At 44.1% G+C, this 13,102-nt stretch overlaps 1 protein-coding gene across 1 annotated transcript in view; it reads right to left on the reverse strand.

Annotated features, from left to right (window-relative positions):
- The window catches only part of LOC115393971 (phospholipid phosphatase-related protein type 5-like), a 28,240-nt gene that overhangs the window by 14,443 nt on the left and 695 nt on the right, over positions 1 to 13,102 (reverse strand). The window lies entirely within an intron of this gene.

Below are 13,102 nucleotides of genomic sequence, written 5' to 3' on the forward strand. Positions count from 1 at the left end.
TGCAACATTCATGGTCTCTCACCATCACTTCGTTCATTTGATGTGTCTGCATTACATCCATTAGACTAGATTCACACACTTGTGTTGTGAAAGATTCATGGTTTCAGGAGCGAACATCACATCCGACACCAACATGAAGCACATCAAAGCTCAATAAATCATTGATGTTCACATCTGCACAGTCATGCAACAGTGTGTGATCTCTAATGTCACATTATCAGCTCCCTGTGATTTCCTCACTGATTTTCAAATTGGATTCAAATCATAGCTTTATCTTTTCACACCCCCAGCCATCTTCTATCTCTTCTGGCATTCCTCAGGGCTTCGCCCTGGGTCCCAGCCTCTTCATTATTGATCTATTCTATCTTGATCATTTTTGCCATGAATATAACAGTCATTTCCACTTCTGGACCACTCCACCTGCCACCTCTTTCTATGACCTTTCACAGGACATCGCATCCTGGTTCTCTTTCAGGCTCTGATCATCGGTTCCAGATTCATAGCTTTCAAAATTGCAGCTCATCAGTAACATGATTTGTTTTGTATACATCCGGGGTGTTCAACGTGTGGCTCTTCAGCTTCTCCATAAAGCTTTCAGAAGATGATTTGTATTTGTTTTAGTTTTCATGTTTTTTTTTCATTTGTATTCCACACTGATTTTCAAAACTGGTCTTACCCTCAGGCTAAAAGCAGATAAATAAGGCAAACACCTGAAACAGCCAGAAGATATGGATTCGCTAAAAATGGGGAACATTAAAAAGCCAAAAACTCTAGACAAAAAAGGGGGAGCGGAGAGATGAAAATAATTGGTAGTGTAGCTCAAGCTGCTCGAACTGCTGGACACACACTGCGGCTGTAAACAGCTAACTGGCCAAAGAGGGAAAATCTATGAGAAAAACAGAAAAAAACTTCTAAAAATGGCAACAAAAGCTAAAAATGTAATTTGTAGCTCCGTAAATGTAACCTGTGTTTATATCGACTGAACATCATCCGTTCATCACGTAGCGCCTCCGTTCTGAAACCCCCCGAAACACCACATCTGCTCACGCCTCTCAGATCTGATCTCAGCCCACAGAACCTCCGTGGGGGTCCAGACTGAGCTGCTCAGCCGCCACCTTTAAACCCCACCTCATGATCTGCCTTGAACACAGCTCGTTCAGGCTGAACGCTGTTAACTTCAAAGTGTTGAAGTGTTTTTATTAGTGTTGCTGCGCGCCTTATTAATTCTTCATATACAGTGAGCTCAGGTAAGGTAAAATGTAACATTAACAAAATGTTTGTTTTAGCTTCTCTGAAGGAGTGTGTGTGTGTGTGTGTGTGTGTGTGTGTGTTTGTGTCAGCTGATTAAGTGATTAAGCAGAAGAAACACTGGCGCGCAACAACATGAACTGTGGATTACTGCTGACCTTGTTAGTGCAGATCACACACCAACTCAAAGTGTGTGTGATTTCAGGCTCACGCACACGCTGAACGCTGCTGTCTGATTTCGCTAAACGTTCCCCAGGCGGTCGTAGATATTTGGAATGGGAGACGCAGAAAGGCGAGGGCCGACGCCGTAATTCATGAGGCGTGTGCCCGGATGACGGGGATTAACGGGGCTGGAGATCTACGCCCGTCTCTTCGGTGGCGTGAGTTCACGCCCACATGAGAAGGTGATTCCAGCCTCCATCCATCACGCTCTAATAAACACATACAGTTAGAGCTGAATCAGACGCTTCCACTCCGATCATGTGACCATGTGACTTCATCCTGCTTGGCTTCAGACTAACCTCTAACTTCTATTTACAATTATTAAATCTGTGACTGAGGCGAAGCGGCAGAAGAGAAGTGTGTCCGTCTGTCATTCCATTGCAGAATTTAAATCCGAGGTTCATCTCTCCATCGGTCCACTGATCGGGTTCTGTCCTTCGTGCGCGTCAGCCCATTGAGAAAAATACTTTCTCCTGTTCGCTTATTAAAGTTCTAAGACATTCATGAAAAATCCACCAGCGCATTACAGAAGTGCAGTTCTGCCGCAGACGTCCAAAAACACGACGTGTAAAGCGGTAAGAGAGATGTTTCATTATGACGGATCCTCCTGAGTTGTTGCCATGGTTTCGCTCATTTTTTAATGAGGAACTGACAAAACACACGGAGGAGGACACGGTCTCAACGCATCCCCGTTGTCACGGCTTCTCACTGAAATCTGGCTCCTCGCCTCTGATGGATATACGTATGCGTTGCCATGACGACCAAAGTATGTTGCATGAATGTACAGATAATTTCAGAGTAATTAGGACTTGTGTCTGGTCCGCAGCACGTGACGAGCACGAGGATCCAGCCGCTGAATTTAATCCTCCTCCTGCATGAAATATGCATCTCCTCTCCACAGCAGACGGCAGCGCTGGTCAGCTTCACTTCTCCACTAAAAAGTTTATCTGGAGAGACGGTCTCTTTTTCCCAAACGGAATAAAAAGCACTCCCTGATTCTGACTGATCTACTTGTGTAAGATCGCTGCTGAAAGAAGCAGCAGGCTGGGCTGATGCCGTTTGATGTTCCTCTGATGATTGTTTGATGCTGGTCCGAACTTTTCTCTCTTGGTCCGTTCTGGTCTGGCGCTGGTCTCATGATGGTCCAGGCACTTAGACTTAGACTTAGTTGTGTTCTGTGTTGTGATAACGCTAGGTTAGAGTGTCTGTTTGTTCCTGTTAGATACTACTTTTCCTATTTTTATCAGTAAATAGCTTAATTTGCCACTTAACACCGCGGCCTTTATGTTACTTCCTTTTCCTCAATGAGCCGGTCGTCTAAAAACTGGCAGGACATTACCGTTCTGTTGGACCATGCAGCCGCTCTTTCAGCCAACACCAAAGTGAATTCATATTTAAAATGTGAGAGATTCTGCTAGAGATTTTTATTTTTTTTCACATTGCACTAAAGTTTGCAAAACTGATTGAAAACAAGCCAAATGATCAAAACAGATAAATGCCAAAACAAAAAAATGCTGAAAAAGAGTTGAAACCTTAAAAATCAAGTACAAAAAACAGCTGGAAATGTGATGAAGTGTTTCCCATCCTAAATTGCAATTGAAACTTCTTTAACCTTTATGAGCTACATGAGCATCATTTTTAAAGATTAACTGTGTTCTAACGATCCAATTTTTTTGGTAAAAACTGACAAAAAATGTCTATTTGGCCGTAAAGGTTGCAGAACCCCTGTTCTGAAGACACCACATCTAAGTTCAGGTTGAAATTTGGTCCAGGAAGAGAAACTGAAGATGTCAGAACTGATTAAGTAACATATACATTACAAAATACCATCATCAATAAAGACATTAACAGAAGATCTAATAATATGAGCCATGAAGTGTTTGCTGCCCCTTGTTGTCATTCGTCTCGCCCCTAATCTGCTCAATAATAACGTCCTTGAAGCAGCCAACCAAGCGAGGACTGAGGAAACTCCACAGACGCAGCTGAGCCGTGTACACAGCGCTGGTCCAACACCTCACAAACCGCAGACCCTGATATCATTGAGGGAGGCAAGAGTTGGCCGAAGGGCCGCACGCTCCCAAAAAGCCTGAGCAGCAACGTGAGCGCCACGGGCCGTTTGTCCCACTTTCTCGTCGCCGTAACGCGAGCTGACAGGGCCACGGTGACAATGTGCTGCTTGTTCGGTCCTAAACTACCCTCCCTGCCCGCCGCCGCTGTCAGGGTGACCCGCGCTGCTCGTCGACTCGGCTCCTGGTCCAACTCCTCCACCCCTGGTTTGGTTGTTTCGTGAGCCTCTCAGACCGTCTGCAGCGCGGCGTTAATCCGTCTCCATCAGCTGAGCAGGAGCCCACAGGAAAAACAATATTTGGACAAAGCTCCGCGGCTCCTCTGATCCGGTTTACAACAGTCGCGCTCAACGTCTCCATATGTCTCTATTTACAAGCTAATTGGCCTTGAAGAGGCAACAAGTTTTAATAGGAAAGTGAGACGGGAGTTCGCATGTGAACAATGGAGCGGGCTGATATGAAGAGACTCCTGGGACCGAGTGCAGCCGAGGAGTCTATTTTCACCCACTGAGCCATGAAGCCTCCGGCCTCCACGGTGATTCATGACAACGCTGCGACCAGCATCCCAAATCAGCAGCAGCAGCAGCAGCAGCAGCCGAGACATCGGGCCAGAACATCCTCAACGTGAAGAGAGCTCACACCAAAACGTCAGCGTCAGCGTTACTCTGATGTCTGAAGAGGCGAAAGAACTGCGATAAACTGTTTCCATGCTCCGCATGTCCAAATATGCAAATATATTTAGCTCATCGCGTCCATCCATCCAGATACTTAAACCCATCAGAACGAACTCGTTTCATGTTGATTTGATCCACAAATGTCTGATTGTAATCAGAATGTAATTTCCTCTGGATGTCGTACGGTCATCAAATAGCTGTTTGTGCCTTCGGTGACTGGAAATGTGTTTTTCCTTCCAAAGGATGATTAAGAACAGCTCCAACCCTCCACAGATTTGACCAGAAGAGTCATCTCTATCCATTAGACTGGAGGTCGGCAACTTTAATGAAGATTTGTTTCAAGCAGGTTTCACCAGAGGAGGCTTGGTCACATGTTCAACCTTTAAAATGAGCATGACAAAGCTCAGGAGGCCATCTATATAGCGTTTAATGTGACTATAAACATTACCTGTGTGATGGTTCATTAGTACAGACTACATCCACAGTGGTTTCAGCTGTTTTTGAGCTTATTAAGCAGATTCACTGGTTTATGCATTTGTCAATTTTACCCATTTAAGCTGTGTTTAGACCGTCGTGATACATATAGCTGCAAAGCTTGTTGCATCCTGCTCTAAAGACCCTATAAAAATACCCAAAGTGAAGGGCAATAGCTTTGAATTCTTAAGAGGTTTAGTTGGCTCCGGTATGATTTGCTCTCTCAAAACTCTTGGCATGCTGATCCTCATTACTTAACCCGTCTAAGACTTACTCCGGGCACCACAGCTTTACTTTTAATTTTAAAAAACAATAGCAAAAGTGCTTAAATCAAAGAGCAGATGACTATAAATACTGTGAAAATGACAAATACATCACACATAAAACATAGCTTTCTGAATTGATTCTGAAAATATAAATGAAGTGATAAGAATAGGTGACACAGACCGACAGAAAAGATATTAATGCGTGAAAACAGGATTATGTTGGGAGTAAAACAACTGCACAATCAAAGAGCCACTTAAAGGTATAATGGACGTTGTTTCAGCCAATGAATGGCGTGATGCAAGTCTCAACTACTGGTCCTCCGACATGTCAATCACGCTGGAGAAACGCTTGCGTCAAGCGTGCTCGTAGGAGCAGCAGAGCAGGTAGGATGGTCTGGCGCATGAGCGTTTTTCAAAACGCGAGTAACAGACGTTTGGCTTCGACTTTTTCGAGAAAATTGTCCGTTATACCTTTAATATTTTACTTTAACTTGTAAAACATATTAAAAATCGATTTCACCTAAATGAAATAAATAAATAGGCCACAATTTAAGTAATGTGACTGTGATTGCAACGGACTACATTTAAAGTTATCCTGTCTTTTTTTAATTGTGGCACAAGCTTCTCTCCGGGTGAAACTATTTGAATAAACTAACTAAAATCAACTGTTCTGGATTCTGGAACTGAAAATACAGAGTAGATCAACTCAGACTCCAGGGGTTTGTTGAACCTGCTTGTGAAACAGACTCCAGGCCTGAATGAGACTTTTCTTTCTTGGGATTTAATCCTGGTTACTTCTACTCGGAGAAAACTTTGGAAACTCATCATTTCACATCTTCCTGGAGTCAAACGTGGCCACAGATCTGCAGGTTACAGGTTGCAGGCTGTTATATTCTCACAAAATATTCCATTTCGTGGTACGAAAGAAACAAGTTTGTCCGTCGACCGAGCCGGCGCTGGGAGCAGAGACCTCAGATCATCTGAGTTCAGGATCCCGGGTGTGAGGCGATGCTCGGCTAGTAACAAGTTGTGCGGAGGTACTTTAATATTAGATAACTCTGGATGAGATTGTGTTTGTGCTCCGCTGCCTGCGACTGCCGCCTGCAGCCATTTCGCCAAATGTCACAAGACATTTATTGTGTTGTCGCTGAGTTATTTAAACAGCTACGGATTCACCGCATCTCTTCGCGATTACCTCCTCCACTGCGTCGAGCCTCTGAAGCAGGCTGCAGTCTGAGAGAGCCGGCCCAGGACCGAGGTTCGGCTCGCTCTGCGTCGGCGCCAGGCGGCCTCAGAGCTGCACTGTCAGAAATGTTTTTATTCCTCACTTTCAAAACTCCTCAGCTCAGTGCCCTTCGTCCCCATCACAGCTCCGGCATGAGAGTTTAGAGCAGAGGTCTGCAGCTTACATGACCAAAACAGCCGTTTTCAGCTTTCCACCAAATTCCACTCGGTGTGTTTCCTCACTGTTTTAGATATAACCCCCATTGTTCTACATTTCCCCCTTACTTTTGTCTTTCTCTGCTTTCTTGATTTATGAAGAATTCATGCAAATGAAAGAAAAGTGCAGCTGCTGGTGGAGATATCGTACCTTCTGCTCTACCTGCTGTGACTTGGCTCATTAAAAAGGTTCACCAAGCTTTTCCAACAATGAGCGCAAAGCTCGCGCTCCAGTTAACATTTCCCGCACATCACCGCGAAGAAATATTAAAAGAAGATCCTTCAGCTCCTCCGTGGAGACGGAGGGGAAGGGTGAGTGTGTGTGTGTGTGTGTGTGTGTGAGCTCACACTTTAATAAAGTTTGATTAAACTGACGGGCCGGGGACTTGACCACCAGTTACACCTCTGGGCGGAGGGAAGATTACTGCATGAAAACCTAATGAAGCTAATAACTGTGAGAATGATCCCGTCTGCGGGTTTATCAGCGGTTCTCAACCCGTGGTCCTGGACCCCCTCGGGGTGAGCCACTGGAGGTCACCGCCTCAAATATCTGTCAGGGGACTGTTTGAACCACCTGAACCGGGAGCCGCTCAGCCCTCCTCCTCCCACATGAAATTAGTTTAGAGCTGCAACATAACGAGAAAAACACGTCTGATGATTCATGAGTACAATTTAGAACGCTGGACATATTTTTGGGGAGTTCATTTACTGGTTTTATCTTTTTTCTTTCCTTTTTATTGCCATTTTACTTGTATTTTTCTCTCATAATCGTTTCAAGTGATTTACTCTGTACAGTTATTTGAGCAGTATACCCTTTTTTTAATGTTTTGATGACTGCTTTTCACTGTTTTGTTTTTTCAGGCTGCTTTTCTGTGATGTTTCAGCTATTTTAGTGATTTGAAATGTTATTTGCTTTAACTGTTACAGATATTTTGCCTCTTTTAGAAATTTTGTCTGTTTTTTTTCTTTGTTTGTATTGATTCGAGGCTTTCTTCTTGTGGCTGGGGCACTTTAGCCATTTCAACTTTTATTTTTGTTGTTGATGCAATTTTAGCCATTAAACCATGCCAGAATTCAGTTGTACACACTACATTATTCCTGTGGACCTAATGAACCAGATAAAAGAGTCAAACAGTCCAAAGACCCGAAACCAGTCAGAGACGGGGTCTAGTCCAGCCCAGACAGTCGAGATACGACGTTTATTTTGCAATAAAAATATCTGCTCTTAAATGAAGAGCTCTGGAACAAATAACATGGCAGAGATGGTTTGGATATTTTTAACAGAAAATGTTAAATATAAGTTGTTTCAATACAAGAAAATACTCCTCAAAATACAGAATTTCTGGTAGATTTTTATATTGTGCCAAAACAAAGACCGTGTTTAAAGTCAACGTGTTGTTCAATTTGTCCAGAACTAACTGGATCAGTCTGGACTGTATGTGATACTGAAATTGGTCCAACTCCGAGCTGGACTCCTCAAATCCTGATATTTTCATTGTTGGTTTATTATGAAATGCATCATTCAGACAAAACATTTATTTTCGATATCATCCATTTCCATGACGTTAAATTCATCTTGAAGAGGTTTTTCATTCAGAAGTTCCAGTTTGACAGCAGTCAGATGTATTTTTCCCACACCACAGTTACTCATTAATGCACCATTTAATAAAACCACTCCATGAACGTTTGGCTTCGGGCGGCACGCTGCTTTCCCTTCATAATCACTTCTGTTCCCGCAGCTGTCGAACTGACCTGACTCCCCGTCCAGACAGCCCCGCTTATCTCTCTGCTGCTGTTTCTCTGCAGCCAGGCGTTTATTCCCGCTCTTTCATATTAGTGTGAAATGCATCACGTCATCCTTCAGCCTGCTGAGGAAACGTCTGGAACGCCACCGTCCTCCAGCCTCACGCAGACTCACACGTCTTTATCTACCAGCAACACGAAGCCTGTAGATTTATTGTTGTGATGCTTTTTCGCTGTGACATCATTCCCAGTGAAATCTTAAACACACCCAAGCCTCCTGATTCCTGCGAAAGCAGCGTGAATGGTCTAATTTGGGCTGCTTCTTTCACTTTAATGGGCTGCTTTGGGTTTTGTGTCATTCTTTTAGAAAACCATCCGCTGGGAGAATTGCCCGTTTGTTTAGGGAAAAACTTTCCAGCAAACACCTTCAGATCAATGTTGCAATCTCGCTGTGGAGACACACCGACAATTCAATCAAGAGTGTGTTTAACAACACCGAAGAGGATCCAGCAGTCTAATAGGTAGCAGCCAGTTTCGAAGCAGTCCAGGTTTATAGCAGCACTGCAGCGTGACTCACTGCTGTTTTCACACCGCGCGTCTATTTTTACAACAGGTAGTGGTTTCCTTCATGTTCCTCCACGACCTTAAACGCTCAGCCACAACAGGACGTGTCTCCCAGCAGCTCCGTCTGTTGTTGTGTCTGTGAGCGCCACAGCTGAGCACTTCTGTCTGACAGCTCCTTCCATCCGCCAGGCCTGACACTCAAACATCTTCAATTATTAACGCCGAAACATGCTGTCATACGTTTCTCCATGTCTGGACATCTGTTCATCCCGAGTGTCACGTTCCCACAATGTCTGCCTTCTCGGTTTGTCCCAACTCTGCTTCCTCCGACGTAACTGCTTATTATCGCGGGAGGATGAGGAAAACTGAATGGAAGTGCCAAAATAAGCACCTGATCGAGAGAGGAGATCACAGAGCAGACCGAAACAAGTGAAACTCTCCCTCCAGACCAAGTGATGAAACGCTGAACCGTCACTCACAAGCCGAGCCTCATGACAGCACATGTCGAAGTCTGCAATATATGGGACATGCTGTCTGGTTTTCTAACTCCCACTGGAGAGCCCAGCGGCAGAGATGATGCTACACATACTTTATACAGACATTTTATGAATTAAATAATAGAAATAATCTTTTTCCTCTGTGGGAATCAGAAGTTGAGACACTGTGAATGTTCTTGTTTCCACAGGTTTGACGTCTGGCTCCAGTCAGGTCTTTAAAGTTTGATGCCAGTGAAACTCATTGTGAGCTTATCAGCCTGAAATCGGCCACGTGAGAAAAAAAATGTACATAATGAGCCACAAGTGCAAGTCACAATGCTTGCATTCAGAAATGCAACAAAGACCCGACTCATTTTTCCTGGTTCATGTAATCCTGAAGGGAAAAATCCAGCCGTCTGAGTTTACAGGAGTTTGCATCATTTCTGCATTTGCAGCTGCTTTCATTGAAATATGAAGTTAAAACAGAAGGTCATCCTGCAGGACAGGCTGGATCCGGTGGAGGAGAAAATGGACGGATGAGTCTTTGGTTCTAGGATCAAAATACACCTTCTGATAATAGTAACAGTTGTGTTTCTCACTCAGTGGAAGGGCCTCAGTGTGTCTGTGTGGGTTTTTTATTCACACTTTTCAGCCTTCTAGCGCATTCCCTGCGTGGGCTCCGAACCCGTCCAGGGTGCTTCCCGTCTTTCACCCAATAAGAGCTGGATGAGATCCAGAACGCCACAACTCTGAGATGAAATGCACAGAGAAGGTAGACGGATGTTTCTGTTTATTGTGCCCTCAGTGGTGAAATTAAATTTGGTTCCAATGTGTGTAACTCACATCTTTATGAAAGACACAGCAGTTTCTTACAATCTCCCAAGATTCTCAAAGTGCTTAAGTGCTACCTCAGCTGTAATTATCCCCCGCAGGTCGTCACTTTATTAGATGGACAACAATGTATAATCAATCAGAGCTGCTTAAAACCATCTGCTGCATTTATGCTGAGTCAGGAAACCAGCTGACATATTCAGGAGCAGCACTGGCCAAAAAACAGATCATCGTATGAGGCAATTTGGACCCAGCGTGGACGTCCGGACCGACCGATGGGTCCAGGATGGACGTGATTGACTTACTTATAAGGAATCCGTTTTTTGTTTGTTTTTTCAGATTCGCAATAAAAAGCTTTTCACCGGAGGTTTTTCAGAAAACTAGAAAACACAACTGAAATCAAAGCGACTTTCATGTCTGAGCTCCACTAACATGAAAATTAGGAACCGGCTCCAAACGTAATCTTTTATCAGATATGTGACGGTACAGGTCAGAGAGCAAGACACCACCTGGAGAACCATCACGACCTGCAGGTCAAAGCGTTTGACCTTCATCGCCGAGGAACGCCGTCGCCTGGCATTCTGAGTCAGAGCAAGAGAGAGATCTCTTCAGATCTAATGACTGTGTGGACTCGAGCCTCGTTTTAGAGATGAGATATTTACGTCTGAAGGAGAAGAAATCAGAAACGGCACAGAACAGCTTTGCAGGTTCACATGTAAATGGATTAATCGGGGTGGGAAGCCTCCTGACAGAGTTTCCTCTGCAGGCTTCTGCCAAACTCTCTGCAGTGCAGATGCACATCCATATTTACCGCATTAATACTTTGGGAAGGAAAATAATTCAGTGAGAACGGTGGAAGGAAACAAGCTGTAACAGAATTCTTTTTTTTCTCCTGTTGTTTGTTTTGCTCCTGCCTGTTTTGGCAGGAGTTGAACAGACGTACGAGCAGTTGGGAACACGTGCCGCAGAACGAGGGGATTCAGATGGCGTTTGTGTTGACTCAAGCTGTGTTTACACGGACGTAAATAACGTGAATGGACGTCTGATCAGAGTAAAAAACCTCCATGAAAACAGGTCTATCTTTAGATCCCGATCCGATCGGGTCAGTTCAGGAAGAACCAACCAACAGTCCAGTAAAGTCAAAGTAACTCCAGCGTGAGCCGGTCTCAGTGCTTTGTGGCGTCTGTGATGTTATATTCTGTGACTGACTGGAGGAAAATATGAACGCGTGAATCCATGATTCAGATGCGTGTGTGACTTTTTGAACTCCCGCCGTTTCAGCCTCACTGGGACGAAACGACGGGCGACGAAACGGGGAAACAGAGAGAGATTCTCTGCGCCTGTGAAAACGGTCAACGAGAGTAAACAAGATGAGTGGAAGTGTGAGGAAAACAGCGAGTCGGCCAAGCTGGCCACCAAACTGTGATAAATAATCCGGTGACCTGAATCGTCTCTGTGACGTGATTCTGTGAGCAGTCGGTGGAACGGAGGGTTTTAAACCCTTCGGTTCAGTGACGATGTTTGAAGTTTTACCAGATTATTATATCATTTTCAGGGGTGCACCGAAACCGATACCAGTATCAGGTAGAGGACTCGACTGTACGTGAAGTACTTGTGAAAGTTCCCCAATACACCCAATGAGTTCTAAATCAGCAACATCACCTGCAGCTACGCAAAAGAGCAGCACTCGTTGTTTGGCAATTATTTAAATTTAATGAGAATAACAAACACAAGACAGACTGTGACACAGATAAAGAGTGCTAACCACTAAGACACTCTGAATTTTATGTTTACTTTTTTCCGAATTTTTACCATTTTACTAAATCGTTGCATAAAAAAGTCTCTCTGGATTTCCTTCAGTGGTTAAATGCTTCCCGACAGACATTTACATAAAGTTTGCTGACTCTGTCGTTTGTTCAGACTTATTGGGAAAGTCAAATTAAGCGAATAAACCAATAAACGCAGCAGTTATAGAAAAAGTTCCTCGCCAAGTCGAGCCTTTTTGTTTGTCCTGAAGCAGGATTACTGGTTTGATTCTCCGTGGAGCCGTAAAGTGACCAGCGGAGGGTGATTATGGAGGATTAAACCAACAGCTTTAATGCTGCGTCATCTGGTCTCTCCAGCATTAGTTTGTTGAAATTGGCCGTATCGTTGATGGAAATGAGCTCATTACACACCCGGAGTGTAACTTCACTAAAGTTTCACACAGAGATGAAAACCTCAGACTGATTGAACGCCGCCGACAGTGATCCACCTCAGCTCAGTCTGACCTGCAGACACTCTACTGAACATGTAACAATCTGTGCTGCGGTCAGGGCCAAACGCTGGCCGAAGGATCACGCAGAGCCAAAATTTAACCCGCAGAAATGTTTAACAACCGTGGTTTTTATAGATTAGTTCAATTCCCGTCTGTTAGTTCAGAAGAAAAACTCTGAGATCAACTTCTAAAAAAGATGATTTACTGTAAAGAGAAGCGTCATCATCAGTAAACAGGAGCTTGGCGTGATAATAACTATGGGAACACTGCAATGTTTGTGGGAGGGGGTTTTGTCAAACTGTGACTCACGGTAATTAAAGTAATCTTTCAGAATGTTGAAAATCTCTTCATTTAGGAAGGTTTGTAACGACGTTTGCGCAACATGAACATCCTGGCTGAATGACACAGAAGGTCTGAAACACTCCTGCTCACCACTGGATGGATCCACACGCTGAAATCAAAGCTGGGCAAGGCAGAGTCCATCACAAACACCAAACAGCAGAGAAATAAGCAGAAGGACTAAAGACCATTACTGTCGTCGTTGTCGTTGCAATGTCCTCCTGCTGGACGGGTGGTGGGCTGATTTTGGGCCACACACTGTATGTTTGACACCCCAGGTCAATTATAAAACCTTCCAAGAAATAAACTAATAAATATGTAAATGTGACACACTGGGGAGCCTGTGATAAAATAAAAAATTCAAATCAATTAATCCAACATTTAGAGGAAGTGGCTTGCTGCGGTTGTTATATAATACATAATTTATATAACAGCAGTATATGACTCCGGAAGCCAGTGTGTGGATGGAGCAGTTTTCTGCTGTGAGCTCCGGAGCTCCGGA

The sequence above is a fragment of the Salarias fasciatus genome, chromosome 9, assembly GCF_902148845.1.
Source record: "Salarias fasciatus chromosome 9, fSalaFa1.1, whole genome shotgun sequence".
NCBI lineage: Eukaryota > Metazoa > Chordata > Actinopteri > Blenniiformes > Blenniidae > Salarias > Salarias fasciatus.